A 15,258-nucleotide genomic window follows, 5' to 3' on the forward strand; every position below is an offset into this window, starting at 1 on the left:
TGAAACTGTAGAGAGGTTCTTTAAAGTGACCTTCCACCATGCGATGTGTCAACTTTAAACCTGCGAAATGTCAGCTTAAAACGCGCGAAATAGGTGAAATGTCAGCTTTGAACATGTGGAATGGCAGGAACTTACCTCCGAACTACAACGAATCTAGTACAAAGATTGTTTCACATGCTTTATATACTTTTAAATTTGAGTATGAAAGGATGTTCGTCTTTTTTGTTTGGATAAAGGTTCATTCAGACGTTTAATCTTTGATTAGTAACTTTTACATCTGTATGACGAAGTTCAGGTATTACTAGGGATAGCCACCTCAAAAGGAAGAAAATATATATATATATTATCCCCTCATTCCTGTGTCATCTAAAAATAACCCAGACATGTAAGTCAAACATCCTGTTTCCGACCCTGAGTGTGGTTCTCTTTCACATTTATGTCATCCTTATATCTCATCCTCATTTAGCGAATTGCACGAAATACATAGCATTTTGCTGAGACAATGGCGTCGTCGACGAAATAAATAGCACTTTGATGAGACAATGGTGTTGTCGACATCGTCTCTATTTTACCAAAATCGTTTAGATTTTGTCTTAAAGTTTATGAAAGTCGTACAAATTCTACATTATTTTGTTTTCAAAACTGTTAGTGCTGTACAATAGTGTGTGTGTGTGTGTGTGTGTGATTTAGACTTTTAACGTATTTTTAATAATTTTAGTTATATCGCTATGATGTCTGCTGTGCGGAGTTTATAGTGATCTCGAGCACTGCGGCATTTTGCCGCAGATATGTAGCATGAAGTCCCACCCTGATTAATCTGATATCAGGACGACAAGCTGTTAGTCCTATGTATGACTCGGCCGAGCTACGAACCGCTACCTACCGCATTCGAGGTAGACGCACTACCCACTTAGATCATATGTTTTAGGCATAATATTTATAATAGGTTATGCCAGAATGTATATAGCATCGCCCTAGGAAGATAACAGATAGCAAGGCGTCGGAGTTATTGAAGCCAATTTAAGGTTAGACAGCAACACAAAATACTCTCAGTACATGTAAGGACTACACAAAATTTGAAAAGTACAATTACAGATCAAAAGGTGACAATGAAAAGTAGAATATTTCGAAAAGCCGTTATGCTGCATATTTTGTTTTGCTCGCTAACAACACTGCTATGTCACCTTCTATATCTAAGTTTCTAAAGCGCACATTACAAAACAAAATTTAACGTTGATGAAAACTCCACCGTTTCGTTCCGCGTAATAAAAAGCGATACATTTGGCGTGATTTCCACAGGCTTGTTAATTCTATCTAACCCGTTGGGTAGATAACTTTACGCGCTTATCTTTTAACGTTTCAAAGGTATCATCACCCCTACGTTACATTGAACAAAATCTTCCCTGGAAACATGAAGCAGTGGGAGAGAAAGCACACCCGTTCCCCTCCTAATGTAGTGGCAGGTTATGGATATGAAACCTCGGAGAGTCGAATGTGCACAAAACATTCGTCAGGCCCCGTCCTTGTCAAAAATATTTTTGCCATGGGTTAGATTCCCTCTTACTATTTAGAATATTTACCGATGATGAGTACATCACGTTAAAGAGAAGACGTCTCGACACATTTCATTTTCTGGTAAATTCGTGCAGCCTACATGGAACTATACATGTCAGTGTTATAAGCCCTACAGAGGTAACTAAGTCTCATACCTTATTAAAGCTATTATGTCACAAATACACTTGATCACGTTAATAACTTGCAGATAATATAACCAACTCTGTAACGTCCAAAAAAGTGATATTGAGGGTTAAGAATGTTCATATCGTTATCAAAAATTGGCCTATTTCATGATCCCGTTACCCGACTGAGACGGTGTTTCTTTTAAAATATGTGATAACGACCTTCAGCTGATATGCCGCGCGACATTGAAGAGGAATCTTATGAAATATATATATATATCTTCAGGGGCCATAAGTTTGCCCGTGTGAAAAAGATGCTGTTACTACAAATCTATACAAAGTTATCACTTTACACTGATCATAGCGAGGCAAAATCAACACCTTCAAATCAATGTTGTCCATATCCTTTATGTTGTATATTTTTTAATTAGAATTTAATTGTAAGCATTAAAAGAAATTTAGTTTGGTGAATACATTTGTGAACATTTAGAAATATTACAGAGTGTCATTCTACGTTTAGAGCGATGAATAATAAATATAGACTCACAAGTACAGTGATTCGAAAGATAGATGGAAAGAGAAGGCATCTTCCTGATATTTTAAAGAGGGGCGATATATAATATAGTGTTTAGCATCTGCGTTGCCATAGCTACGTGTACACATTGAAGAGTCAACTAAATTCACTCTGTAAAGGCTGGTCTTGAGTGGAGGGATGACATGCATATCAAAGTATAGTATGTCGATAATAACATGACTTCCGCGAAGAGCATAATAAGGGGATTACTCATTTAGTTGTTTTTTTTTATAAAAAAATTAAAACAGATTATTGTTAACTTTGTTATTTATCTTTTGTTTGTTTGTCTTTAATCTTTCTTCTTTCTTTAATTAGACATATTGTAATAATTTGGATATCAACAGGGAGAGCGATCACAGCAGCAATCTTATATGAGAAAGAAAAAAAACGTAGATAATGTGAGGTCTGGTAGAGATTGGTACGATGCTTTGGCACTTACGTAGCCGTTATTGAGGTGCTGCAAATTTTCTATGTTAGAGTGTTAAGCAAATATTTCTGCATAATCCATAATCTGTTATTTTTCCTTCCTGGTATAAGGGTTTCCAAATAGTGCAGTTGCCACATCCCCTCGTGTACATATCAAACCTTGACCTAGTGCATTATCTCGTAGCCCGGTTATGATGGTTGTTTGTCATGAACTTCAGATTGACAACGGTCTGCTGATAAGCTGCGCAACAATGACTTTGAAGATCAATATTATAAATGTGCAAATCATATTTCATCCTCCTTTTGCCAGAAACTACATTAAAAAGAATCCACATAGAATTATTTATTAAATTTGTTTTTGTGGGTTTAATGCCATTTTCGGCACATGATATGTTATCCATTGTAGCAAGTATATCTGATGGAAGAAAAACCTGGCAAAAAAACAGAGAAGAGCCACCGACCCACGGGAAGCTACTGGAAAGCTTTCTCAAAAACCAACGTTGGCCGAGCACTGGATTCGAAGCCATACGGATAAAGGTGATATGTCAGCGATGTGTAAAGGCGAGCACATTGGACCACTCAGGCACCTTGGACCACTCAGCCACCTTGAACCACTCAGCCACATTGGACTACTCAGCCACATTGGACCAATCAACCACATTGGACCACTCAGCTACATTGAACCACTCAGCCACAATGGACCACTTAGCCACCTTGGACCACTCAGCCACCTTGGACCACTCAGCCGCATTGGACCACTCAGCCACAGGGAACTCCACTCAGCCACAGGGAACTCTACATATCATTGTTGCTAAATGCGATCTGATATTAAGCCTGAAACTAACGCACATTTTAGAGAATCTGATTCCTTCATCTTGACCAGTCATGTTTCCATTGAAAATCTTCTACAGCTTTACCCTCGGTTATATAGATCTTTCTGTGTAGACTTTTGAGATGTTTATTATTCGAACAGACCTCATCACACTTTCAGTAGCTCACAAACTACGCTATGTTCTCTGCGTTTCTCTTTTTGGGTCTAGATAAGAGATATGATATGACTATATTGTATTTTGTGCGGGCCACTCCGATAGTTCATTCTGTTTGTTGTCTACCAGCATGAATGGCATAATATTCTTAACTCTTAAGCAGCTCGTCGTGCATGTTCATCTAAAGTGTCAGCTTCAGACTTCAAAGATTATATTCTGGTTTCTAAAGCTGCCACTCTAGACCTCAGCAAGGCTTTCTGAAGTTTTTTACTTCCTTTTCCTTATTTAATTTCGGTCTCATAATCATAATCAGAAAGTCAACTCTGACTACCAACCTGCAGCAGGAAATCCTGATGTAGACTCAACAATCACAGTAAATGGGATGACAGAGGAAACTGATAAGAATAATGCTCTCAGACACTCAGGTTCTCAAACGATCAATCATTTATGGCATCTACAATCTACTGATGAAATCAAAATATAACATTGGCAGAATACCTTACCTAACGGTCAGAAAAGCAACAGCTAAATAATATCGTGCACGGCGAGCAGAAGAAGTGGAAGCCATCTGAGGTGGTCAAAAAAAAAACGCTTCAAAGATTCCCTCAATCCATCTTTGGAACAATTCAGCACTGACCCTGAATCTTAAGAAGATCATTGCACACAATCTCCTCACCTTGCCCAGTCATATAAATATTGTAACTACATACTTTGAAAAATGTAACTACATACTTCGAACTGAGGAAAGTTTCAGAGGAAGCGCAGAAACGTGAGCCGGAAAAACCTCTTAACGTCCTCTCTTGATCAATCAAACCAAGCGGTATCTACTCCCTAGTGTCCAATAGACAGTTCATAGCAAAAACTGGCCGGATTAGGTACTCAAGTGTTCACTAAAGTCAAACCACTTAGTGATGCTATGGTCATCTTTGAACTCAAAGGACGAAAAACATCGTTTTCCTCTTTTTATGGTTGCAGATAACCTCAAAAGACATTAGCAATGATTGGTGGATTAGCCGAATCAAGGTTTTGTAAAGAGGGGTGTGAGAACGATTTTCAAACCTCTTGTTTTCATTTTTGTTGTTGGTGTTAACATCACATTGTTATGTATATTTGATTTAATTATATCTGATTTAATATATATTTATTTCAATTTAATTGTTTGCTTGTCAGTTTTATTGTTTTAATTATTTTTCATTACATGATATTGTAATTTATTCACTGAAGATTATACTTATTCCAGAAAATAGTTTGACCATGACTGTTCGTTTTGTAAACACCAAGTGCTGATCTAGATTCTGACCTTGATTCAAAATTAGTAACAACCACGTAAATGTGTTCTATTTTTATTTTAAAATGATTGGTTGTTATCCAAGTCATGATGGGACAACGTGTTTAAGATGTAAACAAATTTGTTAACATTTTGTTTCTTAGAGTAAAATGATTGGTTTTCGTCAGGGCCACACTGGGCGTACGTGATCTTTAACAAGTACATAATTTCGTCGTAGTTTTGAAATATGATCCCGTAACCCCTTTTTCTTGTTAGAATACGATATAACCTTTGTTTTGGAGAGATATTCTCAGTAGTAGTTGGGCTTTTTCTTTACATTGGAACGTGCATGCTGTGCTTATTGGAGTTATTTCAAATTATTTGGATTCAAAAGGAATAATTCTTTCTTTCCTGGAAAATACGTGTGCTCATATGAAATTGTTGAACAAGGACAGCATTTATACAATTTTATTCAGATTTCCAAAACCAGAGTGATAGTTCTTGTTTCTACAAGGAAATGTAGACCTTAACACTACAGATTCCATCTTGGAATCTTCGTCGGGATTCGAACTTGAAATCATTCGAACATTTTGTTATTAGGACTTCAGCATTTTTATTTGTGGATTATTCTTGGATTACTTTTGGATTTGATTCTTAACACCGTATATTTCATATTTTTTTTCATTTTTACAGTATTTTTCTAGGGAGAGAAATTATTATATTTTTCAAACCTTGTTGTTTATTCGAGCCTAAACACGTAACATAAGAGCATTTAACACAGTGTTGGTTATATCATACAGAGAAAATGGGGGCTCAGTGCCTTTCCAAAGTCATGCAGAGACAACCAACCTGGGATGGCCATGTTGGATATCGAACCTTTGAATCACGATTCTAACGCTCTACCAACGGTAAACAGAAATGCTTCGAATCCGTCGGAAGAAGGATAAACAAAACATACCCAAACGGGACAGCAAATTGTAATTTTTAGCCAATAGTAAACCAATCAATCTGTTTCCAGGAAGTAATCTTATGTTGCACTTCGGCAAAAGCCGTTGCAAATTTTTGTAATCTGCGGACATAATCAGTAAGTGTAACCACAATTTCACCTATATTTAGTAATCTGTGAGAGATGTAGCTAGGTACAAACAACATATCGGACTAATCTACTTTTTCATAATAAGGTTTTCCCACTATATTGTCGTGAAAAAAAGTATTAGTACACGTAGAATAATGCTACGTATTGTTTCAAGATACAGCAAAGTCTTAATAATTTTAGTAATAGTAACTCGAAAACTCGCATCAAATTTGGATGACTGGCTTTTTTAGTTTCCTAACTTCTGCAGTTATTTTGGCATTTACTTTTGTTTTAAGTTTAGGCTTTCCGCATCGAACACCTTATGCCGGACACGTTATGGTGTCCTCTCCATTTACTTGTGAACCAGATGGAAAGTTTATGCGTCATAAAACAGCCATTTCATTCCGTCTTTTAATAGCAAGCGAAAGAAATATCCATTGAAAATACTTAGCTGCAGTCTGCCTCAGGTCTGACATGCTCTTCGTCAATTTGTAAATTTCTAGCATGCCGATTTTATGGCCTTTTATCGGAGGTCTCCGCTGGGATTTTCTGCGCTAATATATCACCCATATGCGATCAACTTTTAAGAGATCGTCATAAAAAGCGTGGCATAGAGTGTGAAAATAAACTGGTGATGTATTAGATGGTTATATGAAAAGGTTTTCGTTGGCGTGTACAACGTATCCTAGGTAGTTTTATTGTTTTACCCTTATTAACGAAATATCGAGCAATAGTTACATCTCGTTGTAGATCGTTTGCAGCGATATGCCCATATATCAGGATGCGGAAGGGTATTTTACCCTTGGTCGTACACTTGGTATGGTAGTATTTATATAATGTAATGCTTTCGCGATCTTGCAGACATATTACTAAAATCATAGGTGTACAACCTAGTTTACATCAGAGTATTACTACATTATATTTATTTGCAATTGTATTAACACTTAAAAATATCGTCTGGGTATACTATTACAGATGTTATTTTTTACATTTTTAACTTTCGGTAAATTATACCAAGTTAGAGATACGTGTACGATGAATAGGCGGTTTACTGTTGAACATATAACGAAGAAGCAAATTAAACGAAGTGCGTATTTCTTTATTACTTTGGGTGTTATTAATTGGATGCATTTGATGATTAGTATTGATTTTTATTCTGTATACCACTCAAGCGAGGTTTTTTTTGGGGGGGTGGGAGTTTGGCTGGCTTCATAACCTCGTATCTGGCACAGGGCCTCAGCATAGAAAAAGAGCAACATGAGTGGCAGCAAAGCGTTGTAGGTGGCACTAGGGCAAAGTGGTTGGCAACAGAGAAACGTATTTGGTATGAAAGCAATATAATTGGCAACAAGCAGCGTAGAGGAACCAGAGTTAAGTACGTTCAAACGATGTGAACTTTGAAATGTGTACTTTGAATTTTGAACTGTGAATTTGTAATGTTCACAAAATAAATGGTTACACGAACCACCCGAACATTTTAATTAAAAGTATGTTTACATAGTGTTGAATATAAAACTACGTTAAGGGTATACGTCGTCGGTATCGTATCAGCTGATGAAATTTTGAATATATTTATGGGATGGTCTTCCTTGTCTTTTGTGTTAATGTTACGATGTGTATGGCAAATATATATCTTGTCCCAATTTTTAAGATTTAGAGTATTTGATTTTGTTGTTTTCACTATATTTTTCTTCATGTCATTGTTGCATTAATATGTATGGTGATCGTATTTCATCATAAACATTTCATTCGCATATACTTTGTTCCGTGTTTTCACTTGGTTATAATTTTGTTGAAATGATGAAGATGTTTTACACATGTACACCATTTAAATAGTGTTGGCAAGTCATGAGCAAACATTCATATAACCTGCATAGAACGGAAGAGCAGATTTGACATAGATTGATAGGACTTGAAAAGTTGGACTTTACATTTCTGACACGAGTGGGGTGAACCAGGTGGCCAGAATAATAATTTAGGTAGATATACTTCTATTTAATGGACTGTCCATGATATGATACTTAAGATAAAATATGAGAGCTGACAAATCTATTAAACGATATAATCAGTTTTACAGTGGATGGTTGTACCCTTGTTAAGAAAGAATCCACGAGGCCTGGGTCGCTTTAACAACAGTTGTTGGTATAGAAGCCGTCTATTGCACCAGCATAGCATGAAAGGTTAAATCAAATTGTGTTTATTCAAGTAGTTAGCCAAACACGACGAAAGGTCATATAGATTACATAGTTTAGTACCGATAAGTATTGGGCGTCATTGTTTAAGTCTGATTACATACCTGGTCTTGATGATTATTCATTTTAGCTGGATCTTCATACATCAGTTGCCCTTGTTGTTCATTGTTTATATTTACATGCTCCGATAAATACACACTGCAAAAATAACAAAGAACGTGGACATTTTTGGGCGTGTTAAATGTCAACATGACCATACTTACATATAACTTAACCGTATGTTGCCTGATTATTAATCCGGGTTTGCGTGCAGCCATATTATGTCTGCAAGGGACAATCTACTTATATATATATATATATATATATATATATATATATATATATATATATATATATATATATATATATATATATATATATATATATATATATAAGTAGATATATATATATATATATATATATATATATAAGTAGATATATGTATGTATGTATGTATGTATGAGAGAGAGAGCATATCCACTGGGGCTGACAATCGTTCTTATCAGCATTTATAACTGTCAGAGAATGAAAAAAAATGAAAAGAAATATAGTTTAATGGGATAAAATATATGCTTCCAATGTATATTGTACCTTTGATGTAAGAAAACAGCAAAATAAAGGGGTCTAACACAATGTGCATTCCTTTTTCTCATTCATTTTGGTTAAGACATTAATTGACACGGTGTGGCATAGTGGTATAAACTGATATTCAATTCTAATGAGCCATTTTACTTCATACATTATTAATTACTAATAATAAGTGTTACCTAACACTAAAACTTCCCAGAAGTGTTAAAACATATTATTTGAATTAACTCTGCATAACCTATTTTAAGATGGTTACACTTGGTATGTACACGTATATTTTAAAACTTTTGGGATCAGAAGTCCACATTCTGTACGTAATAATCTCATTGTACCGATGGTTGATCGGTAAGGCACGTGACTGGCAGTATACACTTAAAATATCCTACACTTATTTCCGTCACGATTTTGTTTATGTATTCAGTATCTTTTACATTCAGTACTTGGACTGAGGACAATAATGTAACATCAGCTGATATCACATTCCAATGAATAATTCAACTTAATAATTATTAGCCAACAATCTAAAGAATAAAATAGAAATGTTCAAAGAGGTCGTTTTAATTATGTTTCTACAGTTGATCTTAATAAATACATGGAACATATCTCACATATGCAAATATCCATCCTTGTCAACAAGTTTTGGTGATCAGAATTTCACATTTACTTGGAGATATATTGGTGTCTATAGTTGATATGTGAGGGACATAATAGGCTGTATATACTTGAAGAACCCAAAGATGTTATTTCTCTTATGAATTAGCTTACTAGTGGTAACATATTTTAATTGAGTAACTTCCATGTATACTGGTATATACTAATTATTGTACCAAGGATCAAAATATACCATTCCCGCATTGCCTACCTTTGTGATAGTGTATCTTGTTAGTTATTTAACCAGTACATGGCTGGACATAATCTGATAAAGATACAGCTAGAAACCTCATATAATTTTGGGATGAATAGTCACTTTTAATACATGTTCACATTACTGAGTGTCACGATGTGAACTTAATATTTTTCTAGTGTTTGCACCCTTAGTGTCATTTTGAAATCTCCATATTTAGCACATGTAACTTTATTTTCCTACATCGTAATTATCGTAATTAAGGAAGAGTTATCAAATTTAATTTTGGTTTTTCAGGAGCACTTGACCCTAAACTTGCACCTTGTTGCAAACACCAGAACTATATACGTTCTGACAGCTGTTACACATTTTGCTTGTTATGAAATTCAAAACATCTTTGTGTGTGAAGTTGAAACAGGTGTGGCATGCAAATATAAATGTTTGGCCATAAATACAGGACTCGGATCACGGTTATTACTTCCGGTTCATTACCCGCATATATAGTCCCAGTCTTATAATATAGAATGTTTTCCAACCTCAATTTGTTGGTGATACAAGAGTTAGATTTAGGCATTCATGGTATTGATTAAAAAGTAATTGTTCGTTCTTTAGAATTTTAGCATTATGACCTATTGTCTGTATGTATTTCGGCGTCAATGCAAAGTGGTAATAAGGCATTGATGCTGATCCGGAAGTTAAATCTGTGACCATTGCACATTGCTCTGTTTTCAGTCCGGCCTGACAAAGAAATTCCGGATAACCTATGAAAATAACTTCACCGTGAATTCATCTTTGAAGCCATTTTTGATTAACCGTTTAGGAAATATAATTGTGACCTGAGTTCAGATGCGTCCTAAGTTTGTCATTATAGTAAGGAATCGTCCTTGTGTATTTATGAATGGAAACTGTCATACGTATTTGTGAATAGCATCTAATCATATTTCAGCCAAAATACATATTTTCAATACACAGCAGGAAAAGTGCAAAGTTTGCCTTGTTTGTAACCGAATAATGTATATAGTTTCTTACACAGAATTTTTTTTTTACATAATTTGTGAACTTTTTGTTTATCTTTTATCCCAGAAGTCAGAGTTATATATAAAACTGTAGAATTAAATACGCTGTCACTGGAATATAATTTTGTACAGATATACAGAATGAAATCACGTATTGTCAAGGGTCAGACTTTTACGTACTGAAAAGAAACAGGGATATAAGTCTGCCTTGAAATGATTTATTTATTGCAATGTAATCAAGAATCAGTACGCGAGGTAACTAGAACATCCCTTTTTTCTTCTTTTCTTTTTGGGTGGTGTACATATAACGGAAAGGCGTTCAGTGACCGACCGCTCTGTACTCTTCTCTCTCATTATTGCATTTGTTTGATAAGGACCTTGCATTACTTTGTACCTGGTAACGTTTTGCAATATATTAATGTTTCGTCTCGATAAGTCCCATTTCTTTGTCTACTGTACTTTACCCTTTGACTGAATTGCAATATTCGGATCTTATCAATGCTTACGTGACATGAACCACGGACGAAACATTATCTGAACAAGGCATACAAGCACCTTCACATCAAAGTTATCATACATGAGATGGTGTAAAAAAAAATAGAAGAAGAAAAAAACCCACTTAAATTCCGATGAATAATGTATGCATGAAAATACACAATATTCGATTCACAGGTGTTCGTTTCTGTACATGAGGTCGTAAAATATATTTATAACGACAATGTCGCTATCGGTCTCACACGACTTTAAAGACAATATGGCGATTAAAACTATGCATATTAATTGAAACTGTTCTTTACTATACTGTCACTAGCATATAAACGGTAAAAATGTCATTAACGTATTGAAGGTTGCTCACAGAGAATCTTATGGGAAATATTACAAAACACAATATAGAAAAACTAAAAGTTAATGACGCAATATTTTCACAAATTTTGGGATATGCCATAAATTGAAATGTGGATTACATTCAAAGCCAAAACCCTACAATTTTGTGATGTCAACTATGCTGTAATCCACAAGATTGAACCTTGATTTTGTGACATGTTACATGCATAACAAATTTATAGTGAGGGGATTTCGATCTAAAATCTATTCCGTATGATTTTGGAATTACCTTGCCTCGCACGTCAAACTTGGTAAGGTTTTGTATGTATTACTGCACGGTGTTGATGTAGTTTACATGAAATTGAATGGTTTGGGTTATATTTATTGTACGGTGCTGATGTAGTTAAAATGATATTGAATGGTTTGGGTTATATTTATTGTACGGTGCTGATGTAGTTAAAATGATATTGAATGGTTTGGGTCATATTTATTGTACGGTGCTGATGTAGTTAAAATGATATTGAATGGTTTGGGTCATATTTATTGTACGGTGTTGATGTAGTTAAAATGATATTGAATGGTTTGGGTCATATTTATTGTACGGTGTTGATGTAGTTAAAATGATATTGAATGGTTTGGGTCATATTTATTGTACGGTGTTGATGCAGTTAAAATGATATTGAATGGTTTGGGTCATATTTATTGTACGGTGTTGATGTAGTTAAAATCAAATTGAATGGTTTGGGTTATATTTATTGTACTGTGTTGATGTAGTTAAAATGAAATTGAATCGTTTTGGGTTATATTTATTGTACGGTGCTGATGTAGTTAAGATGAAATTAAATGGTTTGGTTTATATTTATTGTACGGTGCTGCTGTAGTTAAAATGAAATTGAATATTTTTGGGTCATATTTATTGTACGGTGCTGACGTAGCTAAAATGAAATCGAATCGTTTGGGTCATATTTACTGTTCTGTGTTGATGTAGTTAAAATAAAATTGAATGGTTTGGATTATATTTATTGTACGGTGTTGATGTAGTTAAAATGAAATTGAATGGTTTGGGTTATTTTTATTGTACGTTGTTGGTGTAGTTAAAATGAAACTGAATGGTTTGTGTTATATTTGCGCAAGCTGCTATAACAAATAACCTTTGGTAATGTTTTCTAAACATCTGGTGTTTACAAGCGAGGAAAAGACAAAAGACAGACTCCTCCACTGCATTCAAAGGTTTGAAATATTTCATGATTTAATACCAAATACAGGAAATTTATTTCACACTGGGAGAAAGGTGTTATAATATTTTCTACATATAACAAAATTTTAATTCAAAATACTGAAAAGTGACAAATGAAATAACAAGTTGAGCCTATTCCGGATCTGCGGTCCCATTTAAGGTAATTTGTTGGCTGCTTCAAGTACATCCAAAGGCCAAGTGCCAAGGACATAATGTTATAAAGATATGATCTCTGTAGCATGAATTCGACCTATCGAACTCGCATTTCGGCAATATGTTCTCCCAAGGTCATACTGAATTACAATCTAGTTCCAATATTAACAACATCAACAACGATGGCAACAGTAGCCCCTCTGGTTTTTATAGACCTGCTCTGGTTTTAGGTATAAACAATAAAACCTCCGGTGAATGGCTGGTCATTGGCTCGCCACTATACCACAATCTTGGAGCTCACCGGTACGATACAAGACTTGTGTTTGTATTTTTTTAAACTGCCGCTTAGGTTAGCAAACAAAAGAAAATAGATTGCAATTTAAAGAGCAAGCAATATAAACTACGTGTTACTAAACCATATTGAGCACGTCAACTATTACTACAACGTATTGCAGTACCCAAGAATGTCATCAATATTTTCTCTTACTTTTCCTGGAGATTTTTGTATGAGTGAAAGCATTACATGCTTTCAAAATACAACTATGTTTAGAAACTGCAACATAACTATTGCTGAAGTTTTCGTGTATTGCGCCCAGGTTTGTGCCTAATAAAAGAAAGACTGTCTTGGCACAAATGAACTTATACCCTAGTGCACTGGATTTTCATCAGCAATGTAGACATGAGTCAGCATAAATATATTACGGGTAAACTAAATTAGTGTAGTATGCATGCTGTAGCTAATCATCTTGCCCAGAAATTAAACTTGAACAGAACGCTGTTCGTAGTAACACAGAATAACATATTATATGAAGGACGATTTTATTATTTTAAGGAAAATAAATAAAGAAAGGTTCTTAACTCCAAATGCGAATTACGAGTCATGTCTTTACCAGCGAACGACAACGCCATCCAGCCTGCGCTAAAGCGCTTGTAGGATTCAAACCAGCACTCTTTCGATGACGAATCTGACGCATTAACGACTGTGTTGTCATATCATGATTCTCTCCTAGATAATGGGAAATATCGGAGTCCGCGAATTGTTTATTATAATATACACTCCGCGTGGCCTATGCGATGTCTGGTCAATCGCCTTGTAAATCACCAGCTTGATGAAAGCGGTAAGTCCCTATTCCTGCATTTTTGGAGTAGGCTACCCAACATTACTCCACTTGTCTCTGGATAATCCAGACAACTCCCTTAATGAATATTATCTACAAGACATTTTATTCAATACATTTGTGCGTACATACAAATGCACCTAGATACAGACACATGCGTGCATAGAAACACATATGACGATTGTGTATACAGCCATATCAAATAATAATGTATGTATGTATGTATTCCTGTCTGTCTAGGAGGGAGGTTAATGTGCATTTCCATCATGTAAAACGTATTGTTAGTTTAGGCATAGTATTGTATGTGTACTTATATCACAGCACATAGAAGAACCGTCTACACTTTTATATTCTTCTGCCTGAAAGCTCTTATATTTTTGCCCACTCATCAAATATATTGACCTTGTTTTTCACTGTACCAGGTATGAAACAATCGCCTATCTTTGACGCCATGTTGACTATAGTCAAGTGGAAAGAAGCACCGTCTAGCCACTTTTGACAAAACCATTCCACTTCATACATATCATATCTTGTGTACTACAAGGATTATACAAATCTTATCGGATGCTATATTATAGTACCCTATCCTTGCCCAACATGAATATAATCTATATTACCACTCATTTGTTGTTATTGTTCTTGTTGTAGGGTTTAACGCCATTTTTCAGGACACAATAGGCTATACATGGCGGCCAGTATTAATGGTGGAGGAAGAACCCGGTAAAACCCAGGGAAGAACCACCGACCCACGAGAAGCTACTGGCAAGCTTTCTCACATACCCACATTGGCCGAATCCTAGACTCAAACCCACGCAGACAGAGGTGAGGTAGCAATGATCCGTAACGGAGAGCGCTTTAGACCACTCGGCCACTCGGGGCCCCACCACTCATTTGAAGAAAGGTTTCTTATTACACACACAAACGCACACGCACACACATACACGAATATATTGTATTAAATCTAGTATGTGCCATTCATAGTTACGTCTCCATTCTTAGCTTTTCTAGATTTCTTTGATTAGTTGTTCTATTATGGGGAGTCGGTCCTTGGTGGAATATTTCTCAGCCAGAGTAATTAGCCACATTCTAGGGGCAAACATCAGAGAGTTAATTATTGATGTGATATTGTGAAGGCATGAATTACTTCAGGTCCGAGCCAGATAAATTGGCATGAGCCAAGTAGTTCCTACATGAATCTAAAAGTGTAGATGGCTTGTGTATTGCCATGTGAAACATTTG

The 15,258-nt window shown here is 35.4% G+C and overlaps 1 protein-coding gene across 2 annotated transcripts in view; it reads right to left on the bottom strand.

Moving 5' to 3' along the window:
• The window catches only part of LOC149772042 (UNC5C-like protein), a 63,962-nt gene that overhangs the window by 12,995 nt on the left and 35,709 nt on the right, over positions 1–15,258 (bottom strand). The window contains exon 2 of one of the 2 annotated variants that reach the window (XM_089947957.1): positions 8,304–8,397. The exons of the other annotated variant lie outside the window; for it this stretch is intronic. The gene's annotated coding sequence lies outside the window, so the exon portion shown is untranslated. The remainder of the gene's footprint in view (positions 1–8,303; positions 8,398–15,258) is intronic. 2 annotated transcript variants of the gene reach the window in all.

The sequence above is a fragment of the Sinohyriopsis cumingii genome, unplaced genomic scaffold (assembly GCF_028554795.1).
Source record: "Sinohyriopsis cumingii isolate HCF-2022 unplaced genomic scaffold, ASM2855479v2 utg001527l, whole genome shotgun sequence".
In the NCBI taxonomy this organism is placed as follows: domain Eukaryota; kingdom Metazoa; phylum Mollusca; class Bivalvia; order Unionida; family Unionidae; genus Sinohyriopsis; species Sinohyriopsis cumingii.